The sequence below is a fragment of the Palaemon carinicauda genome, chromosome 2, assembly GCF_036898095.1.
Source record: "Palaemon carinicauda isolate YSFRI2023 chromosome 2, ASM3689809v2, whole genome shotgun sequence".
Classification (NCBI taxonomy): Eukaryota; Metazoa; Arthropoda; class Malacostraca; order Decapoda; family Palaemonidae; genus Palaemon; species Palaemon carinicauda.
Window position 1 is genome coordinate 44,451,730 of NC_090726.1, and position 10,000 is coordinate 44,461,729.

At 33.0% G+C, this 10,000-nt stretch overlaps 1 protein-coding gene across 5 annotated transcripts in view; it reads right to left on the reverse strand.

Annotated features, from left to right (window-relative positions):
- LOC137624413 (serine-rich adhesin for platelets-like) overlaps window positions 1-10,000 on the reverse strand; it is a 144,637-nt gene that overhangs the window by 57,607 nt on the left and 77,030 nt on the right. The window contains exon 1 of one of the 5 annotated variants that reach the window (XM_068355196.1): window positions 8,436-8,496. The exons of the other annotated variants lie outside the window; for them this stretch is intronic. The gene's annotated coding sequence lies outside the window, so the exon portion shown is untranslated. Of the gene's footprint in view, window positions 1-8,435; window positions 8,497-10,000 lie in introns of those variants that run through there. 5 annotated transcript variants of the gene reach the window in all.

The following is a 10,000-nucleotide window of genomic DNA, read 5'->3' on the forward strand; positions in this document are numbered from 1 at the left end:
ATATATATATATTAATTATATATATATAATTATATATATATATATATATATAATATATCATATATATAAATATAGATATATTATATATATAATATATAATATATATATACATATATATATATTATATATATATATTATATATGTATAAATTTTCATTAGCTAAGCTACAACCCTAGTTGGAAAAGCAGGATACTAGAAGCTCAAGGACTCCAACAGATAACAAATATTCCAGTGAGGAAAGGAAATAAACTACTAGAGAAGTAATGAACAATTAAAGTATATCCAAATCACATTAAGAAAAAAAGTCGTAATTTCTTGGTATAGATAGAAAAAATTAATGTTACGTTTTAGAAGTGCTTTCACGTTCTTACGTTCTGAACGACCAGTAGCACATCCTCTCTCTCTCTCTCTCTCTCTCTCTCTCTCTCTCTCTCTCTCTCTCTCTGTATGGGTTACGTTAGAGAAACATACCACCATCTAGACGAATCTCATTATATGTGAGCTCCTATATTATCATGAAATGATGTTAATTCTTAATAATTGCAGAAATTGAGATCACATAGCAATATCATACCAGGGGGGAGAGAGAGAGAGAGAGAGAGAGAGAGAGAGAGAGAGAGAATGATTTTCCAAACACTTCTATTGCTAAGAGGTCGTGACCTTTCTCTTCAGGGGCATGACTACAAAAGACGTGAAGTAGATACCTGAGAGAGAGAGAGAGAGAGAGAGAGAGAGAGAGAGAACTCGTTTTGATTTTTCTGTTATATGGATGGGACTCAAAACAATAATTATTAATTTCAGCTACAAAATCGAAGAGCCAAAGAATAATTATAATAAATTTCAGCTACAAAATCGAAGAAAAGGAATAATTATAATGAATTTCAGCTACAAAATCGAAGAAAAAGAATGATTATAATAAATTTCAGCTACAAAATCGAAGAAAAGGAATAATTATAATAAATTTCAGCTACAAAATCGAAGAAAAGGAATAATTATAATAAATTTAAGCTACAAAATAAAAGAAAAGGAATAATTATAATAAATTTCAGCTACAAAATCCAAGAGCCAAAGAATAATTATAATAAATTTCAGCTACAAAATCGAAGAAAAGGAATGATTATAATAAATTTCAGCTACAAATTCTAAGAAAAGGGATAATTATAATAAATTTTAGCTACAAAACCCAAGAAGCAAAAGAAATGTTATAAATATCAGCAGCAAAATCAAAGAAACAAGAATGATGATCATAAATTTCCTTTCAAACTTCCAAGCCTTTGGATGTCTATAGACAAGGGCTTGCTACCATGACGGGGCAAAACTTAAGAAGGGGTAGGAATATTTTTCTCTTGGATCCCCTCCCCCCCCAAAAAAAAGAAAAAAAAAACACGAGATTTGGTTCATATACATGAGAAACTATTCGAATACTTCGTGTATATGAAAAATTTGTAATATAAATAATCCAAATTTGACTAAACAAATTATTTTTTAAACTAATTCTCCAAATCAAAGGGCAGAATTGACAATAATAAACAAAATGTATTTATTATTCAACAAATTGATTTAGACTACATTTATTGCATCATGAACTATAAAGTAATCAATATTATGTCATGACGTTACTCGTGTAGTCAGAGAGAGAGAGAGAGAGAGAGAGAGAGAGAGAGAGAGAGCGCGACTAGCTTATTTCTAAGCTTATGAGTGCTTATATTAAAGTAATGTCAATATATTTTTATTATTAATAGCTAAGCTACAACCCTAGTTGGAAAAGCAGGATGCCAGAGAGAGAGAGAGAGAGAGAGAGAGAGAGAGAGAGAGAGACTTAGCTTATGAGTGCCTATTTGAAAGTAATGTCATTATATTATTATTACTATTTCTAGTTAAGCTACAACCCTAGTTGGAAACGCAGTATGAGAGAGAGAGAGAGGAGAGAGAGAGAGAGAGAGACTTAGCTTACGAATGCCTATTTGAAAGTAATCTCATTATATTTCTATTATTACTAGCTAAGCTACAACCCAAGTTGGAAAAGCAGGGTGCTATAAGCCCAGAGGCTCCAATAGGGCAAATAGCCCAGTGAGGAAAGGAAATAAACTACAAAAGAAGTAAGGAAACAGGAAGTAAGTAAACTACAAGAGAAGTAATGAACGATTAAAATAAAATATTTTAAGAACAGTAACAATATTAAAACATATCTTTCATATATCAGCTGTAAAAATAAACTTATGTCTCTTTAACTAGATAAGTCGAGGAAAGACGAGAAAATAAAATTTCTAACCAATGAAATTTGTTCATCTCGTGTTCAGTGCCGTTTGGGAAGGCTTTGCTAGTAATAATAATAATAATAATATAATGACATTACTTTTAAATAGGCATTCATAAGGTAAGCTAAGTGTCTCTCTCTCTCTCTCTCTCTCTCTCTCTCTCTCTCTCTCTCTCTCTGGCATCCTGCTTTTCCAACTAGGGTTGTAGCTTAGCTATTAATAAAAATATATTGACATCACTTTTATATAGGCACTCATAAGCTAAGAAATAAGTTAGTATCTCTCTCTCTCTCTCTCTCTCTCTCTCTCTCTCTCTCTGGCATCCTGCTTCTCCAACTAGGGTTGTAGCTTAGCTATTAATAATAAAAATATATTGACATTACTTTTATATAGGCACTCATAAGCTAAGAAATAAGCTAGTCTCTCTCTCTCTCTCTCTCTCTCTCTCTCTCTCTCTCTCTCTGGCATCCTGCTTTTCCACCTAGGGTTGTAGCTTAGCTATTAATAATAAAAATATATTGACATTACTTTTATATAGGCACTCATAAGCTTAGAAATAAGCTAGTCGCTCTCTCTCTCTCTCTCTCTCTCTCTCTCTCTCTCTCTCTCCGTCGGCGGACCAAAACCGACTGTGGACTATTTGTGAGGTTGAGCGACTCCCGTCCGAGTCATTGACCCCGGCCCCCGCCTACAGGTCATTGACACCTGCCTCTTATATACGTACGCCCCCAATGTTCTCCTACTCCACCCTCCCCCCCCCCTCGACATCCTCAAACACATCCTACCTCGACCAACCTCCCCCCCTCCCTAAAGCCTTAAAACCACTCGAAACCACTAACAATGCACGTTCTTTTTTCTACATCACCCCCACCCCCCTTTCACACACACACACACACACACACACACACACGAAACTGTAAATGCCAAAGAATCATAGCATGAGATATGTCCATCTTGATTTAGATTATCTGAAATATATTAAAGTTAAATTTTTTTATATTAAAGGAATATATGTATTTCGAACTCACACATAACTCCATCAACTTTATGGTTGTAATTTAATTTATCATTTTTTGAAAAATGTATTTACGTTAAATTTTCATACGGATGTATGTGTAGTATGTGTAATATATTTACAGAATAAAAAAATATTTGTAATTAAGTGTTATGAAGTAACTATAGCGATTACTTAATCGTGTGGTAGTATGAATGTCACAATAGCTATACTCAATTCATTCACATTTTTTTCTATTTAAAGATACAGTTTCTCTCTTATATAATAAAGAGCGAATGTCTAGGTATATATATATATATATATATATATACTGTGTACATATATGTATATAAATTAATTTCTTTCCGGTCTCCCCATTCTTGGGTACAGGGAGTAGTCATACCCTGGTGAGGGTTACTTGTGTGTGTGCATATCTATTCAAAATACAGTACCCCCCTATATAAGGGTCAAGTGCCTGGCTATATAAACATACATTAATTTCTTTCCGGTCACGCTCAACTTCCGTTCTCGGGTAAAAAGGGAGTAGTCATACTATGGTGAGAAGGAGTGCATGTTTGTGCATATCTAAATAATTAACGATAAGTTTTGACTGGTCGCGTACACTAGTATTTTTTTAAAGAATAAGGAATCCTTAGCATCGATTTGGGTAAATCAGTCTTATGTTAAGTACTCTGTGGCTAAAGCCTCTCTCTCTCTCTCTCTCTCTCTCTCTCTCTCTCTCTCTCTCTCGACTTCACCATACTTACGGTATGTGGGTCGGACCCAAGGGAGACTATTTTCAGATCATACTACTATTTGAGACGAGGTATTAGCGATGCGAATATTTTGTACGGGTATAGCTAAAGTATATTCTGCAATGTTCAATTTGCAGATTTGCCCATACGTTGGTTATGCGAGAATTTCATTCCTTCATATACAATATATATATGTGTATATATATATATATATATATACACACACATATATATGTATATATATACTGTATATATATATATATATTATATATATATATATATATATATACAGTATATATATACATATATATGTGCGTATATATATATATATATACACACATATATATGTATATATATACTGTATATATATATATATATATATGTGTGTGAGTGTGTGTGTGTGTATGTTTACATTCATACGCACATATGACCTTGTATATACATACTATAATGCATTCATACATACATACATACATACATACATAGGACCTCTTGGAGTAATTGTGTAAGGTCCTTGCCTCTTGTTCAAGAGGACCCAGGATCGAATCCTTTGTGTTTGTATTGACCTTAAAATTATTCGACAGTAGTGAGTTTGCAGCTGAGGATGAACATTTTATTATTACTCTTTGTTTGTCATCCCTAAAAATTATATTCTTATCCTCAACATAACACCATTCGCTATTTGGCTTGCTAGAACAATTCTTCTATAAACCTTCTCTGCTATGGTAAGCAGCTCTTCTAGGAGAAGGATACTTCAAAATCTTACCATTTTCTTGGAAGATACACTCAGGCACACTATTCCATGTTTAATCACTTCCATTCCCCAGTGGGCTATTTTCCCTGTTGGAGCACTTGGTCTTATATCATGCTGATTTGACAACTAGTGTTGTAGCTTATATATACTGTGTGTATATATATATATATATATATATATGTAATGTATGTATATATAATTTCTTTCCGGGCACACTTAGTAGCATTGCCAGACGTATAACTACTCTATCTCTCCCCGTTCCTCTGACATGTTGAAGAGGAATAGTCATACCCTGGTGAGAGGGGGTTGGGAAGGGTTGAATCCATGTTTGTGCGCAAATCTATCTGAAGATTTTGCAGCGTTTTTTTTTGACGGGTCGCGTATACTAGTAGATGAAGATTCATCGTATTAACATGCACGCCTAGACACTAAAGGTTATAGGAGGCCTTTAAGATGACTTGCTCGCAACGCAGCCTAAGTAAACAGGGATGATTATCAACACACGATTCGCCTATAAACTCGACCATTCATCAACCTGCTGTCATAGAATCCCGTGTCATTCTTTGATTGATGGGGAAATGATTCCTTTCGTACACGGTACTCTACCAATTAAATACCTAAGCAAACTTACGCCTTCTTACGCCTTGAGAAGGAACTTTTTTAGGAGTCCCAAAAGCTTAACAAACTTGCGCCCTCTCATGCCCTGAGAAGGAATTTTTTAGGAGTCCCAAAAGCTTAACAAACTTGCGACCTCTTACGCCCTGAGGAGGAACTTTTTTAGGAGTCCCAAAAGCTTAACAAACTTGCGACTTCTTACGCCCTGAGAAGAAACTTTTTGGAAACTGCGCCCTCTTACGACCTGAGAAGGATCTTTTTAAGAGGCCTAAATGCTTAGCAAACTACGCCCTGTTACGACCTGATAAGGATCTTTTTAAGAGGTCTAAAGGTTTAGCAAACTACACCCTGTTACGCCCCGAGAAGGAACTTTTTTAGGTGGTCCAAAAGCTTAGCAAACTGCGCCCTCTCATGCCCTGAGAAGAAAATTTTTAGGAGTCCCAAAAGCTTAGCAAACTGCGCCCTCTCATGCCCTGAGAAGGAACTTTTTAGGAGTCCCAAAGGGTTATTAATCAGTGCCCTCTTAGAGGCCCAAATTACTACCCAGGGCCTTTTTCAGGAAGGAGAAAAGTTGTACGCATCTTTTGGCGTATCTTATTACCACTTACAGGAATGACATTGCACATACCTACTACGTAACGGGCACGGACGCAATGGTGTGAAATTGAATTGCAAAAAACTCAAATTACACAAAGCCATTTACAACTTGATGAAAACTGTAAATCATGATTGGCGTTTTTCATGAGGGAAAGTACATGTAATAATTATTACTCATCAACATGGCACAATACATCAAGTTTGCCTTGCAAAGTATTGCATAATATACTTGACCACTGATCACTATGAGACAAACAATGGCTGGTGGAAGGAATAGCAAGGTCTGTGGGTGGTTGACTACAATTTCCTTTCGTAAGGACACTCCCAAGTTCAGGCAAACGGTCCATTGTAAAGGTAAGAACTACTGTTTATAACAGGGGGTCCTTCAAGGTGAGATTTTGAAGCCATTTTTAATTTTTTATCGGGATTAGCCCACTGATAAAACGGTCAATTCATGTCTCATTATCAGAAGGACGAACAATGTAAAAGGAAATAACTTCTACTCTTATTAAGTTTTTTTTTTTTTTTATCAAAGCTCAATTAGGAATAGGACCACATTATGAGATTTATCGTGCAATACAATGATCCAAATTATTATTATTATTATTATTATTATTATTATTATTAGCTAAGCTACGACCCTAGATGGAAAAGCAGCATGCTGTAAGCCCAAGGGCTCCAACAGAGAAAAATAGCCCAGAGAGGAAAGGAAACAAGGAAATAAATGAATTACAAGTAATGAACAATTTAAATAACGTACTTCAAGAACAGTAACATCATTAAATAGATCTTTCAAATATAAATGAGAATACAACTGTATGAACTTTATAATTTTATAGGGTTGTGGTGGCCGATGTGGTAACGTCCCTGACTGGTTAACGACAGACTGGGGTTCGAGTTCCGCTCAAACTCGTCAGTTTCTTTGGTCGCTACAACCTTACCATCCTTGTGAGCTAAGGGTGGGGGGATTGGGGGAGCCTATACGTCTATCTGCCGAGTCATTATATATATATACATATATATATATACATATATATATATATATATATATATTTATATATATATATATTATATATATATATATATATATATATATATTTATATATATATATATATTATATATATATATATATATATATATTTATATATATATATATTTATATATATATATATTTATATATATATATTTATATATATATATATATATTTATATATATATATATATTTATATATATATATATTTATATTTATATATATATATATTTATATAAATATAAATATATATATATAATTTATATAAATATAAATAAATAATATATATATATATATATATATTTATATATATATATTTATATTTATATATATATATATATATATATATATTTATATATATTTATATTTATATGTATTTATATATATATATATAGATATATATATATATATATATATTTATATATATATATATATATATATATTTATTTTATATATATATATATATATATATTTATATATATATATATATATATATATATATATAAAAGCAAAGTCCTTCAAAAGAAGGCAACCATGTTACCCCATACGAATGGGAAAAACCCAAGCTAAAAAGACGAAGATATATATATATATATATATATATATATATTGTCAGGCTCTAGGGCACTGCCCTGCTTGATAGGGCAATGTCACTGTCCTTTCACCTCTGCCACTCATGACTGGCCTTCATACCATGACATTCCAGTGGTAACGGACGATCTAAACTTTAAAGTGGTGTCAAACTTCCCTCAAGTACCAGATTAAGAGGCCAGAGAACTCTGGAAAAGCGGTAAACTCTCTCGGTTCCTCTCCTCGTCTTCCCGACTTCCACCGCACAGAAAGCAAAAATATGTACAACCAGGAAAAGTGGAAAGAATTTGTATTTAGTCTAAAAGAAATCGAATATTTGTATAAGAGACAGTTTTACTCAAGGTTAAAATCGCTATTATATTTTTACTATTATTTTATTATATCATATTTTCAATGATTTATTTATGACATTTTTGGCCCGAAGCCAAACGCCGGGGCCGCAAGGCTATTCAGCGCGTTTCAATCTTATTTATTGAGTTTGGAACGTTTAAAAAAAAAAAATAGTGTTTATTTCTCTTGTAGTTTATTGCCTTGTTTCCTTTCTTCACAAGGCTAGTTTTCCCTGTTGGAGCCCTTGGGCTTATAGCATCTTGCTTTTTCAACTAGGGTTATAGCTTAGCTTGTATTAATAATAATAATAATAATAATAATAATAATAATAGAGTGACATTACCTATTACTCCAACTCTCCTTGCTAATTTGCAACAAATAACAGAAAACGTAGGAGCTAAATAATCAAGTTAAAAAAAAAAGAAAAAAAAAACCCTTGGATCAACACCTCCATAAGCATCAAGTTCAGTAAAATATAGACATAAAAAATTAATTGACAAATATCTTACCTGACCATCTCACCAGCTGTTCTCAATGTCCCCGAGTGGTATTTTGGATAGGTAAGCTTACCTGTAATTAGAAAAAATACAGGTAAAATTAGGCTAGGTAATGAAAGGTTTGGAAAACTAAATGTATGATTCTCAGGAGAAATCATATTCTCTCTCTCTCTCTCTCTCTCTCTCTCTCTCTCTCTCTCTCTCTCTCTCAAAACACTAAATGAAATGGTATAAATTAAAATTATATACAATATCTCTCTCTCTCTCTCTCTCTCTCTCTCTCTCTCTCTCTCAAAACACTAAATGAAACGGTATAAAATAAAATTATATACAATATCTCTCTCTCTCTCTCTCTCTCTCTCTCTCTCTCTCTCTCTCGCTCAAAACACTAAATGAAGTGGCATAAAATAAAATTATATAATCTCTCTCTCTCTCTCTCTCTCTCTCTCTCTCTCTCTCTCTCTCTCAAAACACTAAATGAAATGCCATAAAGTAAAACATACAGTCTCTCTCTCTCTCTCTCTCTCTCTCTCTCTCTCTCAGAACACTAAATGAAATGGCATAAGATAAAATTATATACAGTATCTCTCTCTCTCTCTCTCTCTCTCTCTCTCTCTCTCTCTCTCAAAACACTAAATGAAATGGCATGAAATAAAATTATATTCAATCTCTCTCTCTCTCTCTCTCTCTCTCTCTCTCTCTCTCTCTCCATGTATATCAAATCGTCCATGCTGGCGATGACGAGACTAAATGAAATATAAGTACAAAAAAAATATAATTCATACAGGATTACCTTTATGCCTATAACAGAATACTGTACATTAAGATTAAACACTTTCCTGTATTTCACATGACTAGAAGTCCTAAAACAGTAACAGTGGAACTTCAAAAGTTCAAAGTTGCAGCAAAGGTTTTTATGTCGAACAGGCTGACATAAGTCTTTTTATAGACATATCTTGTTTTGATGTTGTTACTGTTATTAAAATATTTTATTGTGATTTTTTTTCTCATATCGTTTATTTAGTCCCTTATTTCCTTTTTCCTCACTGGGCTATTTTTCCCTGTTGGAGCCCCTGGGCTTATAGCATCTTCCTTTTCTAACTAGGGTTGTAGCTTAACTAATAATAATAATAATGATAATAACAGAACGGAAATTTAATTTTTAGGAGGTGAAATGTATGTGAGATTAATGCTCCAATAATTGAGACTCGCCTCGAAGTGGTAGGAAGGTTATAAAAATTGGGGAAATAAAGGAATAATAAGATGGATATTCAAAATGACATTAGGAGAATGTGAAATGCAATTGGTGTATTTACCTCAAGTTCGCTTGATATCATTTAAATTATATGAAATGAAATAGAGAACAGATCTATTAATTCTCTTAAAAATTATAGTTGTGATTTTAATGTCATATAGTCACACATTTCGCGTTTCTAGTCTTTGGTATTCGCTTATACGCAAGTGTTTATTATTTTAATAGGCTCTTATATATCATACGCATGTATTTATACAATATATATACTAGTGTACGTGACCCGTCTAAAATAACGGCTAAATATGTAGATAGATATGCGGCC